The following is a 19,315-nucleotide window of genomic DNA, read 5'->3' as shown; positions in this document are numbered from 1 at the left end:
TGATTCTGGACAAGAAGAGAGGGCTACAGGGAGACTGGTATCTACCAGAAAATGCTCTACTTGCTCTAAGATCTTTTCTTGTCTTCTCTCCCAAATGAAAAGAAACTGTATGAATGTGACTTTGCAATGGTACACTGCAGACTGGGACCAGCAGGAAATGTCTTTAACTCTTTCCTGCCCACTGTGCATGGCCTTTGATGATCTTTCTTGTTTATAGTATCTGTGCTTTCATAGCCTTTTGTCCATTCCTCCAAGATGGATTGTTGAAATATGCTTCTTTGCCTGAGTGTCTGTTCTCTCCCATCTTCTTTACTCTGCCGCACTGGCAATCGTCATATTGCCAGTGCTTAGCAGGGCACTGGGCACACAGTAGGTTCTCACAACATGCATGGTAGGGCAGCTGCTAGAGAGGGTTCAGTGAAGAAGGGGACGAAGGCATTCCAGACAAGGAGACATGAGGTAAATTGGTGAGAAAGGATGAGCAACATCACCTGCAATAAGAGTATCAAGGTATGGCTGTATCAGGAGCAGGGAGAGGCTGGGGAAAGGCTGTTAGGTGGAAAAATAGGAGACGACACTAGGAAAGTAGTTGGAGCTGAGTTGTGAAATGTCTTCTGTCATTAATACTAGAAACAAATTTTAAGAAAACAGACTGGAAAAGAGAAGAGGGCTTTAAAAAAATAGAAGTTAAATACTGCTAATTATCTGACAGCACAGAAAAACAACAGAGAGCAAAACAAATCCTCCCAGCTGTGATCAGCTTGCTTAAGGATCTTGAACTTCACAAGCCTCTCGGGAACTAAAACCTTCATGGTCTGCTATCCTTGCAATCATGAAGTTAATATCATCTTCAATGTCTGAAGGTAAAGGGGCCTTTAAAACAGAGAAATATAGCATCTTATTTTTTAAAAATTTTTGGTTAGTTTTTATATTTTTATTTTAAAATATATAGACAATAAGATTTTATAACTTTAACATCATGAATACATTTCTCATTATTAACAAATGTCTTCATACACCAATAGATTAGAAAGTTTACTTGCATAAACTTTCAAGTTTATGCAGCAAAGTAAGAAATCTCATTGTTACTGGAATAAATAGGCACTTAATATGCTTGGCTCCATTCTGTTATCTATGGATTATAGAGAGGTTTTATGTGAATGTGTTCCTGTGTGTAAAACTGTGTTTCCAAAGAACTCACTTAATTACCTCTTGTCCTAATTCCTAGAGACACACTTGGGGGCTCATACTGACTGGGCTGTGAGGCTGCCTGCTATCTCATTCTGGTCTCTTCCCTGAGGATTCAGGATTCCTGACCTCAGCCAGAACGGATTATACCCCATGAGTGGGCAATCATATAGATTTTGCCAACAAACATTCTGATTTGGTGCCAAGCCTGGGGAAAAAATAGGTATATAAGAGTCCAAGAAAACAGATGCCACACTCAAATTAGGGTAATTTAAAGAGGGTTTATTTATGAGAGACTAATTACAGAAGTTCGGAGGAGTGAAGGTCCTATCAGAATTTCTAAGAGATGAGTAACTCCTTTCATGTGCAGCTTTGCATATCATTGCCTGTTTGGAAAAGAAAATGCAGTGTACCTGTGTGCATACATCAGCAATTTTATGTACAATTAAAATGAATCAAGAAGAGGAAAATGAAAGACTAAAGAAAATCTACCATAGTCATCAGGGGGTGTTGAAATCAAATCACAGTTTTCTAATTTAGACTACATTGCCTTACGCAGGAGCACAGTTCTAGAGAAAAGTAGCATGTTCTTTCCTTATTTACTAGACAAGCTCTGTCTGCTGCTGGAACACACCAGCAGTGTCTTGATTCTCCATTTCCAGCTCTGCAGGAGCATCTGTTTTATTGATTGGCTGCCCACCAAATCAGGAGCTGATCTGCCTTATTGAAAAGCCCTGTGTTCACAATATGTTTTCATTAGTTTACTAAGTGGTATAAACATCTTAAACTGCACTGCAGCACCTCCCCTGCAAGTTCAAATTAATTTGATCTTTATTCTCAGTCTTGACTCTGTACATGGGCTTTTCATTGGCCAAGGTCAATGTGGAGTAGTTTTAGCTGCTATTTTACAAAAGAGGTGCTGGACAGCATCACACTAGCACACAGACAGCATTAGGAGACAGCAAGAGAGGGAGGTGATAGTCTTTCTGGAAGTTTTAATATTTTGCTTTTGTATTTACATGTTTAGTATAACTGGAATTGTTTTTTGTATATAGTGTGAGGTAGGGACCCAATTTCACTTTTCTTTATATGGATTTCCCCCCCAGCACTATTTATTGAATAGTCCACCCTTTCCCCAGTGATTTGCAATGCCACTGAACACATATAAGGAAATGTGTGTTGGTCAGATTCTGAGCTCTGAATTGCGTTCTATTGGTCTGTTTTTTTTTCTTTAATAAAATTAACTACTTTCCTTTCTTTTTCCTTTTTTTTTTTATTGAGGTAACATTCGTTTATAACGTTATATAAATTTCAAGTGTAGATCATTATATTTCGATTTCTGTGTAGACTGCATCATGTTCACCACCCAAAGACTAATTATCATTCATCACCATACACATGTGCCAGTCACCCCATTAGCCCTCCTCGCTCTCCCCTTCCCCTCTGGTAACCACCAATCTAATCTCTGTATCTATGTGATTGTTTGTTGTTGTTGTTTTTATCTTCTATTTATGAGTGAGATCATACAGTATTCGACTTTCCCCCTCTGACTTATTTCACTTAGCATAGTACCCTCAAGGTCCATCCATGTTGTTGCAAATGGCAAGATTTCATCTTCTTTTATAGCTGAGTAGTATTCCATTGTGTATATATACCACATCTTCTTTATCCATTAGTCCTTTGATGGGTAATTTGTTTCCAAGTCTTGGTTATTGTGAATAATGCTGCAGTGAACACACAGGTGCATTTATCTTTACGCATTCATGTTTTCATGTACTTTGGGTAAATACCCAGCAATAGAATAGCTGGATTGTATGGTAGTTCTATTCAAAATTTTTTGAGGAATCTCCATACTGTTTTCCATAGTGGCTGCACCAGTTTGCATTCCCACCAGCAGTAAATGAGGGTTCCCTTTTCTTCACATCTCCAACACTTATTTCTTGTCTTGTTAATTATAGGCATTCTGATAGGAATGAGGTGATATCTCATTGTAGTTTTGATTTGCATTTCCCTAATAATTAGTGATGTTGAACATCTTTTCATGTGCCTTTTGGCCATCTGTATATCTTCTTTGGAAAGATGTCTGTTTAGATCTTTTACCCATTTTTTAATGGGGTTGTTTGGTTTTTTGTTGTGGCGATGTATGAGTTTTTATATATTTTGGATATTAACCCCTTATGAGATATATGGTTTGCAGATATCTTCTCCCAGTTGTTGGGTTGTCTTTTCATTTTGTTGATGGTTTCCTTTGCTGTGAAGAAGTTTTTTAGTTTGATGTAGTCCCATTTGTTGATTTTTTTTTCAATTGTTTCCCTTGCCCGGTCAGACATGGTACTTGAAAACATGCTGCTAAGACTGATGTCAAAGAGTGTACTCCTTATGTTTTCTTCCAGAAGTTTCATGGTTTCAGGTTTTACATTCTAGTCTTTAATCCATTTTGAGTTAATTTTTATGTATGGTGTAAGATAATGGTCTACTTTCATTCTTTTACATGTGGCTGTCCAGTTTTCCGAACTCCATTTATTAAAGAGACTTTCCTTTCTCCATTGTATGTTCTTGGCTCCCTTGTTGAAAGTTAGCTGTCCGTAGATGTGTGGGTTTATTTCTGGGCTCTCAGTTCTGTTCCATTGATCTGTGTGTCTGTTTTTGTGCCAGTACCATGTTGTGTTGATTATTAGACCTTTGTAGTATATTTTGAAATCAGGGAGTGTGATACCTTCAGCTTTGTTCCTTTTTCTCAGGATTCCTTTGGCTATTTGTGGTCTTTTGTTGTTCCATGTAAATTTTGAGATTCTTTGTTCTATTTCTGTGAAAAATGTCATTGGAACTTTGATAGGGATTGCATTGAATCTATAGTCACTTTAGGAAGTATGGACATTTTTAACTATGTTAATTCTTCCAATCCAAGATCACAGAATATTTTTCCATTTCTTTATGTCTTCTTCAATTTCTTTCAACAATGTTTTACAGTTTTCAGTGTACAGGTCTTCCACCTCTTTGGTTAAATTTATTCCTTGGTATTTTATTCTTTTTTTGCAGTTGTAAATGGGACTGTATTCTTAGTGTACAGATGCTCAACTGATTTTGGTATGTTGATTTTGTATCCTGCAACTTTATTGCATTCATTTATTATTTCTAAAAGCTTTTTGGTATATACTTTAGGATTTTCTATATATAAAATCATGTCATCTGCAAATAGAGACAATTTCACTTCTTCTTTTCCATTTGGTTCCCTTTTATCTCTTTTTCTTGTCTGATTGCTCTGGCTAGGACTTCCAATACTATGTTAAATAAGAGTGGTGAAAGTGGGCATCCTTGTCTGGTTCCTGATCTTAAAAGGATACCTTTCAGCTTTTCTCCATTGAGTATGATATTACCTGTGGGTCTGTCATATATGAGCTTTATTATGCTGAGGTACTTTCCTTCTATACCCATTTTATTCATGGTTTTCATCATGAATGGATGCTGTATCTTCTCAAATGCTTTCTCCACATCTATTGAGATGATCATGTGATTTTTATTCTTCATTTTGTTAATGTGGTGTATCATGTTGATTGATTTGTGGATGTTGAACCATTCCTGCATCCCTGGAATAAATCCCACTTCATCATGGTGTATGATCTTTTTAATGTATTGTTATATTCAATTTGCTAGTATTTTGTTGAGGATTTTTGCATCAAGGTTCATCAGTGATATTGTCTTGTAATTTTCTTTTTTTGTGTTGTCCTTGTCTGGTTTTGGTATGACGGTAGTGTTGGCCTCACAGAACGAGTTAGGAAGCTTCCCTTCCTTTCCAATTTTTTGGAAGCATTTGAGAAGGATAGGTATTGTCTTCTTTAATGTTTGGTAGAATTCAACATGGAAGCCATCTGGTCCTGGGCTTTTATTTTTGGGGAGGTTTTTGATTACTGTTGCAATCTCCTTACTGGAGATTGGTCTATTCAAATTCTCTGTTTTTTTTTTTTATTCAATTTTGGAAGGTTGTATGACTCTAAGAATTTATCCATTTCTTCTAGATTATCCAATTTGTTGGCATATAGCTTTTCATAGTATTCTTGTATAATCTTTTGTATTTCTGAGATGTCCATTGTAATGTCTCCTCTTTTGTTTCTGATTTTATTTATTCAATGCATTACTTTTAAATCAATGTATTCCTACCAACTTGCTAAACTAATGGCTTAATTAGTTAGTTTATTTGACTTAATGTTGCTATTTTGTTGGGTAGAGTTTCCTCCTTTAATCATCAGTTTGGGGGAGTATTTTTCTATTTTTTACTCTTCATTAAAAAGTTTAAATTAGCTTATAATTTTTCATGAAAAATTTTAAAATTCGTATTGGGATAATATAAATTTATAGATCAATTTGGGAAGGATCCATATCTTTAAATATTATCTTCTTATCTATAAGCATGATATATTTATCCATTATTTGTCTTCTTTAATGCTTTCAAAAAGTTTTATAATTTTCTCCATAAAATTATCACACATATGTTATGCCATTCGTTCATTCATTCACTTATTATTTTCTTAGAGAGCTTACTTTTCAAATAGCAAATTTGCCAGCATTGTGTCCTTCTTGATTTTAGATCAATGTGGTTTTTTTCATTAGTTGTGATGTTTACTGTAGGCTTTTGTAGATATGTTTTTATCAAGTTAAGTTCCTTTCTAGACTTAGTTTTTACTATGAATAGATGTTAAATTTTATTGAATGCTTTAATTCATCTGTTGAGATGGCTATAGGGTTTTCTTCTTAATGTGGAAAATTACATTAATTGATTTTTGAGTATTAAAACATTCTAACATCTCTATTCAACTTGATCATGATGAACTGTGTTTTTATACATTTAAATTTCTCTTGAAATTTCATTTAGGATATATGCATAATTTTGTGAGATGGATTAACCTATAATTTTCCATTCTCATACTGTTCTTGTCTGATTTTAGGTCAATATTTTGCCATCCTTATAAAATAATTTAGAGAAGATTTGCTTAATTTTTTGTTTTCTGGAAAAGTTTATAAAAACATTTGAATATTTGATATAAATTACTAGTAAGCCCTAAAGTCTTGGTGATTTTCTGCAAAGAGGAGGTTGGTTAGAATTTTACTATTAATTCAATTTCTGGTTTCAGATATATTCAGATTTTTAATTTCTTATTAAGTTATGTCTGATAAATAATGTTATAGGAAATTTAAAATTTGTCCAGGTTTTCAAATTCATTGACATAGTATCTTCTAAATGTGATTATAGCTCTAGCTATGACCTTTTTTGATTCCAAGTATTTTATATTTGTTCTTCTCTCTTTTTTCCATGATTTCTAAAATATGTATAAAATGTGTATATGCATGACTATGTAGGCATGCACATATGTGTATATGTATACTTGTCTGTGGGGGGGTGTGTGTGCACTCTTTCACACTGTGAGAAACTTGACTCCCAACAACACCACATTTACTTAATTGTTCAATTCTATAATACATCTAAAGCAGTTTTAGAACCACTTCAATATGCTATCTAATGACAATTTCTATTACTAAGAACACTTTTGGTCTTAAGGATAATTTTGTGTGATAAAATTTTGCTTCACTAGCTTTCATCCTTTTTTTCCCTTTCAGTGTCTTTGCATTTTAGCTTTGACTCCTATAAATGACATATGAATTTTCTCATCTGCTGTGACAAACTCTGTTTTTTAACTTGCTGTTTTAGTTCATTCACATCTGTTATGATTACTGTGGATATTTGGACGTATCTCTAACATTTTATATGGTACTTTCTATTTGTTCCTTTTTTTCCTCTGCTTTTTTCCCCTCCTACATTGCCTTCATTGGATTGATTTATTTTTTGCTCTCTTTGGTTGAAAATTATGTATACTATTTTTATTTTTTAAAGGTTACCTGTAAAATTTTGATACGCAGATGTGTTATAATGATGGCTAATATTAATTAATAACTCTATATGAGAACTTTAGAAGACTTAACTCTAATTTCCTGCCTCTCATCCTACATGTTATTGATAGCAAGTATTTTATTTCTGTTCTATCTTTTACTGTCCCTCTCATCCAGTAAGACTCATATCTCTAAGTTTATTAAAACTGCAAATACTTTCAGTGATTTGTTACTTGTAACCAAATGAATTTTGACAGGATGATAGAGCAGCTTCTCCAACTTCACATTTGGGTGTTTATGCTAAGAACCTACTCCTTCAACACTATATAAAAATTAGCAATTGATATTATGATGTTTATTATTAATCTTAGAGAATTGTCTCCTCAATGAAATTATACTCAGAGGAAGAAGCATACATGTTAAGTATTTTAGCTATGAGGAAATAATTTGAGGACAGCAACCATATGCCTGAAAACCATTTCTCTTGTTCTAAACTTTAGAAAATTGTCTCCTTAGAATTTCAACTCTATCAAAATGAGATAATATGCTAAACTAAGTAATTTACCAAAAGCTTGCTGTCAAGGAGTTCATCGATATTCTCTGGAAAGCAGTATGGCTTACATCTGCTTCTGGCTAAGTGAAACCAGAGGCTCAAACTGGGAAGAAGCATGGAGAAAAGAGAATTGGAATGGAGGTCTGAGAGATTTGAGCAGCAGTAAGTTGAGGTACTAGGCCCTGGCGGTGGAGCTCAAGGACAGGGTTCAAAATGTGGAGGACCAGCAAATGGTTAACACAACCTCTTCTTGCCTTGATGTCCAGTTCTTATAGCACTTGAGTAATTCTTCTAAATTCTTCTATCATCATTACAGGCCCCATTTTTGCTATGAATCAAGGCATTGAGGAAGTGTCAATGTAAGCCCTCAAAACTGGGATGGGAAGAAAAAGAGGATCAGATATGAATGAGCAGGATCCATTATTACTGACCTGTGAGCAGAGCAGAGGGGGCATAGCAAAAGGGAACATAATTCTAGGTGCCAGGATTGCAGTGTGATAAGTGAAGGTATCGGATTCAGAGTCTCAGTCCAGGCTCAGAGCTGTTAGAAGTGAGCGAGAAGTCAAAATTTAGGGGCTCAGGTCTGGCACAGACAAAGTACAGAGGGTCTCATAAACAGCGATGATTTGCTTTTGTTTGCCTTTTTTTGACTGCTTACTGTGTGCCAAGAAATTCATAAATATCATCTCTAATGTTCTCAAGAATCTTGGAGAATTGGAGTATTTTCAATCCCTATTTTACATGAAGAAACTGGGATTAAAAGGTGTTAGGAGATTGACCATTTTACATCTATCAGTCAGCAGAGCTAGGATTTATGTATCAGTTTATTTTACTCAGAGTCTGTGCTTTTTCCACTACAGCTTGCCATCTCTCAATGAAATGAATTCCTGTTCCTTTCAACTGGGTCTTGACAGATCCAACCACAGGTTAGGCTGAAAAATACGCATTTTTCCTTCTTTAAAATATGTCTTGGGTGGATTTTCTTATTCTGCACTTCATCACAACCTCTTTCTCCAGACATTTTTATTAAGCATAAATCCGCAGGCAACTAATAGACATTAAAGGAGTTAGGTCAGATATCCTACCTGAGAACCAATATGTGGAAAGATTACCTACCATATGAAATGAAAAAGAAAATGTTTGTAGTACATGTGATAAATGGGTGCTTCCCACGAGATGCCCTAGGAATAGAAGGTTTGTGATTTTTGTTTAGGAAAGATTGTTTTCTTAATAAGATCTATGGTCTTATTTAATGGAAATGAACCCTGGAAGATTGTCAGGGATTTTATGTGGATTTGTACTGCTTGCCAGAGATAGTAAATAAGATTGTCACTGCAGCTGATTAATTTTCAGGACAAAATTTGCATCTCCTTTCTTCAGGGATAGTGTTGCCATGGTGATGTTATGACATCAAGCTTTGCACAGAGCATTGCTGCTTCTTACCTATTGACTTTGGCATGAGTTGGGTAGAAAGAATATCTTGACCATTTGGGGAAGATTTTTATATGTGTTAAAGCCAGGGTAAGGATATAGAATTGTCTGTTAAAATTTTGACTCTGTGACTGTCTTAATACCTCTTTCTATTTTGATGGCCGTTGTAATATTCTGAACATAAGTGTGAAGACCAAACTATATGCTTGCATTTGCGTAAATGTAAGCTTTCAGTAAGTGTGTTTCTTTTACACTCTGAAAATTGTACAGACTTTTATTCCTATTGAGCAGGAGAATTGGAATCTTTGCATAGTGGAAAGAACATTGACCTTAGAGTGGGAAATAGAAATTAAAGTCCAATATTGCTTTCTACTATGTGACTTTGAATTTAATCTCCGTGAATTTTGTTTTGCTTATTCATAAAGTGTGAATAGTTTCTGTTGTTGAGAAGATAAAAAACCACTTTCCAGGTATAAAGTATCATCACATATGAACTTCCTGGCAACACAGCACTCTGGTTTACCTTCGGGGAAACTATTCTCCATTATTTTCAATCCATAATGTTCAGATTAGACTGACAATTTCCCTAGACATTGACCGAGGTTGTGACACAGAACTGGCCAATTAGCGTTCTGAATCTCCCTGGTCATAATAAATAGTTTAGGATGGATTCATAACACAAGCCACGCCACTGAGAAACCTTCTTGAGACTTCTGTTGAATATATTTAGAGAACTATACTCTCTTTCAAGTATAGTTGCTTAGCTGGTAGGATATAAGTCTGAGTTGAGAGATATCTGTGTTACCAGTTGGGGACATTTAGCCTAAAAATCAAGTTGACACATAGAGAAATTGAGCTGAGGGAGAGAGATGGCACAGTTTGACCACTTGCACTCTTCAGCATCTGCTCCTTAATGTTTCAAAAATTATGTGAGCTGATTTATTGCTTAAGCTGATTTGAGTTGGGTTTCTATCACTTGAAACTGAAGAAATTCTGCATACTTGAATCACCAACATACTTATATAGATACACAGATTATTTTTAATTAAAAATTGCTAATTATCTAGAATTTTGCTCATAGCTAGAGTAGTCAAAGATCAGCCATCTCTGACTTTGATATAACATTCCCCTTAGATGTTTCTCAGTTGAATTTTTTTTTACCATATTAACATTTCTTTTTATGAACATTGAATTGGGTCAGTTATGTAGTAAGTATAATTGATTTTTTAGAATGGATATTTTTTTGCTTTATTTGCTGGCATTTTACTTATTTTTTACAATAAGTAATGAAACCATGACACTAGGGATATTGTTTATGGAGGGACAAATGGGTGAGAAGAGGACCAAGGTTAGAAGCCTGAAGACAGTATGTCATACATATATGGAGAAGGAAGAGTCCATGAAGGAGAATGAAAATGAAGGTAAAGTGCTACAGAGTCTAGTGAGTAACTGAAATCTTTCAGGAGTGGGATAAAGATCTGCATATTTAAATGCAACACAGGAACCCAGTAAAATAGAGGCTGAAAATTTCCTTTGGGATCAGCATTTAAGAAGCTATCAGTAATTAGTGAGGGCAATTTCATGAGATTTGTTGAGAGGTTCTATTTCAGTGAAATGAGAAATGGGTGAATATTTAAAAATTGGAGTTGAAAAGTGGAGATAACTAATTGAAGAAGCATAAGAAGAGAAGGAGAGAAAGATGGTGGAAATAGGAGTAGAACATAGGATCAGGGAGAGTTTAAAATATTTTAAGAATGGAAGACCCTAAGTATGTTGATAGGCTGAAAACAAGCAGCCAGTTTAAAGGAGATGTGACATATAAAAGGGGGAATTGATAAAGGTGGGCCCCAGCTGAGAAAGAAAAAAATGAATAGCAGAGCATATATAAATGTGTTGACCTTGAACAGAAAAGACACCACCTCTGAAATCAGAAGAAAGGAGGCAACAAGTGTGTCAGTATAGAAAAGTATGTTGACTGGGAATTAGAAAGCTGGAGATCACCACTGATAATTTTAATTTTCTTACTGAAGGAGAAGGCAAAGTTATAAATGAGACAAGGAAATTTGGCCACTCTAAAAGAAAAACAGAGCTGGACAGTTGTTAAAGGTGGCAAGACAGATTTTATTCTAGTACAGTAGGAGAGAGACTTCAATATGAACTGAGCTCATCTTTGCTGAAACAAAAAGTGAGAGGCTTTTTAAATGCTGGGGTGTCCTAAAGGAAAAGGACTGGAAGACATTGGTGGGTGGGGAGGCTGATCGATGTGATTAGGCAAGTTGTGTTTGCTAATTGGCTCCTACCCTCACACAGAAACTGGGAGAGAGGGCCCTATATTTCTTGATGGTTACGTTTCAGAAGGATGGCTCCCAGGTTTTTGAGAAAAACATTCCTGGATTGTAGAAGATACATCTCAAAGGGTTAGAGAAAAGATTTACAATGGCAAATTTCCTAAAGTAAATGACCTAAGACAAAGGAGATCAGGAGCCCATAGTCAGGTTTTGGCTGGAAGAAACAGCAAATTCTCTTGGCAGCATTGAAATTTCTCGGGCAGGCATTTTAAGGGGTCTGGGCTCATCACCCTAAGGACATGGCCTCAAGCTGGCCATGATCTTGCTAGGGTTTGGCCAAGAGAAGGGTGTTTGTCACCACACTGGTACTGACTTTCCCAAGATCATACTGATTTGGATGATTTAGGTGTGAATCCAGGTGAAGCAGCAAGCCCTAAATATAGACTGAAATTTAAGCAATCTCGTAGAAAACTCTCTAAAATGATCATATAAAAATTGATGACAGAATGTTAAGTTTAGAGTAATATGGAAAACTGAAACACACAAATAGATTAAAAAGCACATAACTACACAATTAGAATCATAAAAGAAGGAACTACGGAGCAGACCCAGAAGTCAGGCACAACTGTTTCACTTTGCCTACAGCCTTCAACACTGTCTTGTAATATGGAGTTGATTTTTAATTCCACAGCATATTACTTCATCATGCATTCAATGTTTTGATCATTATAAGATTTATTGAATACCTACTATATGCCAAGCACTGGTCTGGGGATGAAAAGCTCAATATAACTGAAACTATTTATGAATTGTGTGCTGTATATATTTATGCTTAATTTAACTGTCAGTAAATTGTATGTGATTCAGTACATGAGGTGGTGAAGTTTTACTTCTGAATCTTTTTATTTTCCATAATGTTCTGAATTCAAAGATATCTTTTAGGTATTGTTAATGAGACATGTTTGAACTAGAACAAACTCAATTGACATTTGTAGGCAGCACCTCTTTCTTTTATTGGGCAGAATCCTTGTACTGAAATGATTTCATCAAATCTTTGCATCCACATGGCATTGTGTAATATGATGTCTGAGAAACATAACTAATGAATCCATGAAATTAGTTGTCTTAGTCTGTTGGGGTTGCTATAACAAAATGCCATAGACTGGATGGCTCATAAACAATGGAAATTTTTTCTCACAGTTCTGGAGGCTGGGAAGTCCAAGATCAAGTTGTTGGCAGATTCAGTGTCTGATGAGAGCTGACTTTCTGACTCATAGATGGCCATCTTTTCATGGTGTCCTCATATGTCAGAGAACAAGGGATCTCTCAGGGGTCCCTTTTATAAGGGCACTAATCTCACTCATGAGGGCTCTGACATCATGACCCAATCACCCTCTAAAGTCTCCACCTAATATACCATCATCCTGAGGATTAGGATTCTAAAATATGACTTTTGGAGGGAAACAAACCTACAGTTCATGGCATTTAGTGATGTTCTTCATTTGGTAAAGAGAATTCAAATTTTATGGTGGATTATCTTTTGTTTTGTTTGCTTGTATTTATTTAGTTTTTATAACAACTAGAAAATCCATGAGATTAGTGATGCCACAAACTTACTGTGTCTTCCAGTTCTCTGCTCTCTAATTCTGCATTATCTAATCTGCTGTTATTCTTATCCTATGAAGTTTCTGCTTTTGACATTTTATTTTAGTCTTTCTTAAAGTTGTATTTGTTTCTTTTTTATATCTTCCATTTCTTTTGTTATCTTTATTTTTTCCTTACATCTTTGGGCGTATATAGTGTATTTAAATCAAATGTTTTAACATCTCTATCTGATAATTTCATCCTCTCTGTCATTTCTAAGTGTGTTTCTATTGACAGATTTTTCTTCTAGCTATTGCTCATATTTTTCCTGGTTCTTCATATGTCTGCTCATTTTTGGTTGGATACCAGACATTTTAATATTACGTTATCAAATGCCTAGATTTTGTTATTTTCCTGTAAAGAATGCTGGACTTTGTTCACAGTAGGGTTAACTCTTGTATCAGTGTGATCATTCTGAGGCTTGTTTTAAGGTTGTTTATAGTGAGTATAGAGTAGCCTTTGCTTTAGCTCCAATTCTAATGTCTGGCCTTTTAGTAGTATGTTCACTGGGGCCTTTTACTCTGGCTGTTGGGAACTTGAATTATTCCAGGCCATATGTGAGCTCGGGAATTTTTCATCTCACAGGTTTCTATAATTGTTCTTTCCTCATGGTATTTCCCCCTACATATGCACTGACTGCTATTCAGCCATAGCCTTAAAGTAACCCAAAGATAAATTTCTAGAATTTTTTCACTTCATAGCTTCTATCTCCCAGGTACTCTGCTCTGGGAATTTTATCTACTTTTACCTCTTGAAATCTGAGCTCTTTCTTTAGGCTCTTTTCCAGTCATTCTTGTCTGTGATGCTATCTGAAAATTGCCTCAGGCAGAAAGTATGGACACTTATAAGGTTTATCTCATTTGCTTTATTTTCCTCTGGCATCATAGCCTTACACTACCTACAGTCTGATATGTAAAAATAGTTTTTATTTTATATAATTTTTCTAGTTGTTTATGGCCATAGGTTAATTTTGGATTCTGGTACTCCTTCAATATTGGTAGTGGAAATCAACTTACTTGCTTTTTGGGTAGCTAATGGTGAAATAGAGAAAAGAATATCATATATCTGAGTAAATTGCTGGAGAACTAATTTTAACTTTAAAGGACAATCTTAATAATTGATTTTCCCTATGACCCAATAGTTGAGCATGTAAGGGAAAGGTAAGAGTATTTGACTCAGATGAACACACATACCAAGCACATCCATGGCTCATGAACCTTGATTACTGCCTACATGCTGTGACTTGGCATATGCCTCCAACTCCCTGAGATATGTGTATTCTTTGGTAGGAGCTACTTGCCTGAAGTCATCCCCAGAGAATTTATTCCCCATCATGGCCATTCAGCAGAGAGTATTTGAATCATAGTAGCTTATGGTTTTATTATTCCAAGTAATTTTGAATTTTAGATAGGAGGCTTTAAATTGAGAAGCACCTTTGAATGACTTTGATGTTGCTTTTATAGTCACCGTGATAGGCAGCATTGTTAAGAGAAACTTGAACTAGTCTGCATTAAAAAAATGAGCTGTTTCTGTTTTACTCCCTTGAGGGGCAAAGAAGACAGGGATATAGCATAGAAGTGGAGAAGAGGGGCTAGAATAGAGGATAAAATAGCATTGTGGGAGCCTGAAGCCCTGGTTATAGATCTTTTAAAATAGAGAATTAGTAATAAGAAGAAGGAGAAGGAAGAAGAAGAGAAGAATAAGGAAAGAGGAGGTATTTGAGAAAGAAGACTACCTAATAGTAGATTTTAAGTTGTTTGTGTTTCTGTGATGTAAATACTTCTAACATCCAAAATCTTTAATAGGGTTGGCTAAACACAAAAATAAATGACTGAGTAAATTTTGTATAAATTAAGGAAAAGCGTGAGTTCCCACATCTAGATTGGTACCGGGCAGAACAGAAATAGCATGCAAGAGATAGAAAGGCTACCCTGAACTGAGCTAGTACTGGGAGCAGAAGCTTGAAATCAGATTTGGGAACACAAACTCCTGGGAATTTTCAGAAATCTGAAAGAAGGCATTAAACTTTTCAAATTCTATGAAGAGAGATTTAGCAAACTATTTTCGTAGCTCTAATGAGCAGAATGACCCTAAGTGACCTGTGTTAACCCCAGGCTCTGTGCTGCCTAATACCAGGAAGATTCTACGAGTCACTGAGCATCTATTATTAACCAACTGCTGCTGGCAATGGCAGTCTGCTGGAGGAAAATTATGCGCAGAAAAGATTCCGTTTCTTCCTCAGATTTTGGCAGAGAAGTAGGAGGAAAATTATCTGAAAAATGAAATGATTTAATATAAATGTTATATGATAAGCTAGCTTTTTTTGGATGACACTTGCATTATCAGGCTGAAAGTACAGTGGTGAGCTGGTGTGAAGGTTCTCTTTAATATTCCTTAAAATAATAAATGCAAAGTTATTTTTAAAACAACTTAGTCACCCAGAATTGATTTCATTCCCAAAGGCAGTTCATAAATTAAGATTTACACTTAACATGCTGCTTTCTTAATTTGGAACATGTTAGTATAATAAAATGACACACATTATTTTGGAACTTCTAATTTAGCTCTTGCAGAAATGTTATTTTTATGCTCTATATGAATGTTATATGTCATGTTTAATTTCTTCACTTTTGTTATGTACATCTATAATATTGGTGGTTAGATAGAAATGAGAATAGGCAAAATATTATCTAGTATTCTATCAACTGAAATTCTGTTTTATAGCATATTTACACACACTGAAAATTGAACTATAAAATTTTGATATGTATTTTGAATCATTTGCTTGGGAATATTATTGAATTAAATTATGCTTGATTTCATTTTAGTATTGTGACGTGACTTATAATTTTCAATGATAAAACAACTCACAGTTGTATATCATCCATTGTCTCATTTTTTCCTCATAATGAGATTGGGAAACAGGCTGAGGAAAATAATGCTTATCTGTGGCCTAATGGCTAATACATTGCCTCTTAAATTTTATAAGTGTAAATATGCATAGAGTTCATATTCATGATTTATTTTAATTCTGAAAAGAATTGATAGATAGGATGGAATAAAAACAGGACTCAGTCATAGTCCCATGATTCAAATTATCATTTTATGCCATAGATATATTTCATTTGAGATCAAAATATTCTTATATGCATTTAGAAATATTTCTGGGTAATGATGTTTAATATTTGAAATCTGCTAAATTTAAATATTAAAAATTTTTAACAACGATTTTGTTTTCTTATTTTCATTTTGTAAATAAGCATGTACTATTCATAGAATAAAGCTAGTTACCATGCATTCATCAAAGCAGTTAATAATCACAATAAAACAAAAAAGAATCCTATATAGTCTTATAATATTTTGATCTTATTTTAAAAACATGAATATTTAAACAATAATGAAGTTGTATAGTATGAAGGAAATAATTTGTACAGTTATTTATTGCATTTGCTAGATGAATGATTATTTTCAAACTATTTTTTTGTCCGAACTTAACATATCACCCTGACTGCCACACAAAATCAAACTGCAAACACTAATGGATGTTCTGGGCCAGTTGTTTCCAGACATTTAAATTTCACAGACTGGTGAAATTAAAAGGAAAACAAATAAAGAGGTTGGCCCAGGTTTGTCAGTATTTCCCATTGCCAGTGAGAACATTAAACAAAACAAGACAAAATTGTTTACAATTATCATTATTTCATAAAAGGGAGGCTATAAAAACTTCATCTAAACAGGTATCAAGAGAACATAATTTTCAGCTGTTACCCAGACCCTCTGTTTATCTCCCTGGCTAAATTCTTCGCTCCACACCTAATTTCTGATACCTGTTTGTGTTGTCTTTCCATTGCATAAACTTTCTGATTCCACTTCTGGCTTTGGTGACCTACGTTTTCTATAAAGGTTTTGGCTATGCACACTCCCTTGCTTTGCCATTCTCTGCTGCTTTAGGGTAAGAGATCCCTGTGCTACCCTCTTGCTTCTTGGAATCCCCCACTCTAGCTGTGATAGCCCCAGCTTTGATAAAAAATTCAGACATATTTTTCCCCACCTGAATCAAATTTCAGTTCTGCTAGTTATACTATCATGGTGCATCTTCTCTTCCTGGATATTAATGCTGCCTTGTTGTCCATAACATTTAAAATAGGAGCATATTTTGTTCAATTGTATAATATAGTTGTCTTAAGCTTTCAAGATGTGTGGAGCTTTTATATTACTTAAAAAAAATAATTTACCAAAGTGAGATTCACATGATGATATATTTTAAATGATATTTTACAGAATGTTTCTATGACCTGAAATTTTCAAAATTTCAAAATTAAAGAAAGATGTTTTGAGGATCTTCCAGCAGTAACTTAGAGTTGAAGGGAACCACAGAGGTCATTGTTCCACCATTCCACCCATAATGTAGAGTAATAACATCTGAATTAAATGGTCATACAACCTCTATTTGGGCACTTCTAGTCATGGGGATGTCATTTCCACATAAGGTGTCTCTTTCTGTTGTTGGGCAACCTCATTGGAAATTTCTTTCTTAGGATGACCTGAAATCTGCAAGTCTATATCTTTTTCTAATCTTAGCCCTTGGACTGTTTGAAGATAGCTGTCAAATCCACCAGGAATCTTTGCTTCTCTGGGTTAAATATTCCTAGTCCCTTCAACCATTCACTTTTCATGTGACATGTTTTTCAGATCCTTAATTTTTCAGACTAAATTTTCCTAAATATGTTGACTATTTTAACAGTGTTCTGATTCACATTGGCTCCCAGAGCTGGACATGACATTCCTGAGAAAAGTCTTGCAAAACAGAGAATGATGGACTATTTCTTTTGGGTCACCTGGATAAAGTGCTCCAATTGATACAGTGTGAGATTGGGTTAGATTCTCAGAAGTGTTCACATGAATTTTGTAATAAAAAAATCCCTAGATTTAATCTTTGCTGCTGAAATAGGTTCTTTCTACTTAGTTCTTGTACATTTGAATTTCTGAACCAAAATGTGGGGCTTCAGATTTATCTTTGTTAAAATTAACATTGCCAATACATTTTAGCATTCAGTTTAAGATGGAGATACTTCATATTATAGAAAGAGATCATTTTGAATCTTAATTTTATTAAAAATGAATCTGTTCAAGGACTCTATATTCGAGATCTCCTATCATCTTTATACTTTGTCATTAATTCACATTATTGGGTATAGTTGTCTAAAAGCCATGAATCTAATTAAGTACATTTTATTATTCAGCCCATGTTTTATTTAAGGATATAATTGGAAACTTTATTGCTTACTTTCTAAAAGACAATGGTATCTGAAGAGACATTTCAAACATAAAATGACTCAATTCGATAATTTTTGCTTATGTTATTTTTGTTTTCTATAAGTTCATTGGACTTTTTTTTCTGTCAAAATAAAAATATAGACTCTTCATAAAAAATATGTTTCTTAACATCGGTACTCTAGAAAGTGGAGCCTGAGGCAACAATTTCAGTGTTGCTGCCTAAAGAGGTATGAACACATGTGTGTGGTAAGATATAGGGAAAATAAGAAGTGAAGCAAGGAAAGACGTGAAACACAGTGAGCTGGAAACAGACCCAGCAGGTTGCTCAGTGGGCATGTCTGCTTGGCATTCAGAATAGGAACAGAGGATTGTAAGGAGAAAACACAACTCAGAGTGGTCCAATGAAGAGAGTTAAAAGGGAGGAATATATCTGTGCTGTCTCCTGCTTTGCATTAGTCAAGGTTCATCCACACTAACTCCCCATATTGCCACCAGCTCAGCTATCTTGTCTCTCCAACTTAGTTTTCCCCTGGTATATCTGTGTCTGCCAGTACTTGGTTAGGAGGCATCAAATCTCAAATCTGGAATTAAATCAGATGTATTAGTCTGTTCAGGCTGCCATAACAAAATAGCATAGACTGGGTGGCCTAACAACAGAAATTTATTTCTCACAGTTCTGGAGGCTGGGAAGTTCAAAATCAGAGTGCTAGGATGGTCGGGTTCTGGTGAGCTTTCTTGCTGCCTTGCAGTTGAGAGCTTGAGGAGCTCTTTGGAGCTCTCTGCTGCTTTCTTGCTGAGTCCTCACATGGCAGAGAGAGAGAGAGAGAGAGACAAGCTCCCAGGTGTCTCTTCTTATAAGGGCACTAATCCCATCATGAAGACTCCACCCTCATGATCTCATCTAACATACTTACCTCTCAAAGCCCTCATCTCCAAATACCATTTCATTGTGGGTTGGCGTTTCAACATATGGAGTCTTAGGGAACACAATTCAGTCCATAGCATCCATTGCTGTCCCTCCTATGCAATTCATGTCCATCTCACATGTAAA

General features: G+C 35.1%; 1 long non-coding RNA gene and 1 pseudogene across 1 annotated transcript in view; one reads left to right on the top strand and one right to left on the bottom strand.

The window, feature by feature from the left end:
• Positions 1–19,315, top strand: part of LOC103556379 (uncharacterized) — an 85,895-nt gene that overhangs the window by 52,565 nt on the left and 14,015 nt on the right. The gene's annotated exons all lie outside the window — the stretch shown is intronic.
• LOC103556380 (small ubiquitin-related modifier 2 pseudogene) lies at positions 766–2,063 on the bottom strand (annotated as a pseudogene).

The sequence above is a fragment of the Equus przewalskii genome, chromosome 1 (assembly GCF_037783145.1).
Source record: "Equus przewalskii isolate Varuska chromosome 1, EquPr2, whole genome shotgun sequence".
Lineage (NCBI taxonomy): Eukaryota > Metazoa > Chordata > Mammalia > Perissodactyla > Equidae > Equus > Equus przewalskii.
The sequence above is the reverse complement of the archived record's forward strand: the minus strand, read 5'-3'. Positions and strand labels throughout refer to the sequence as shown.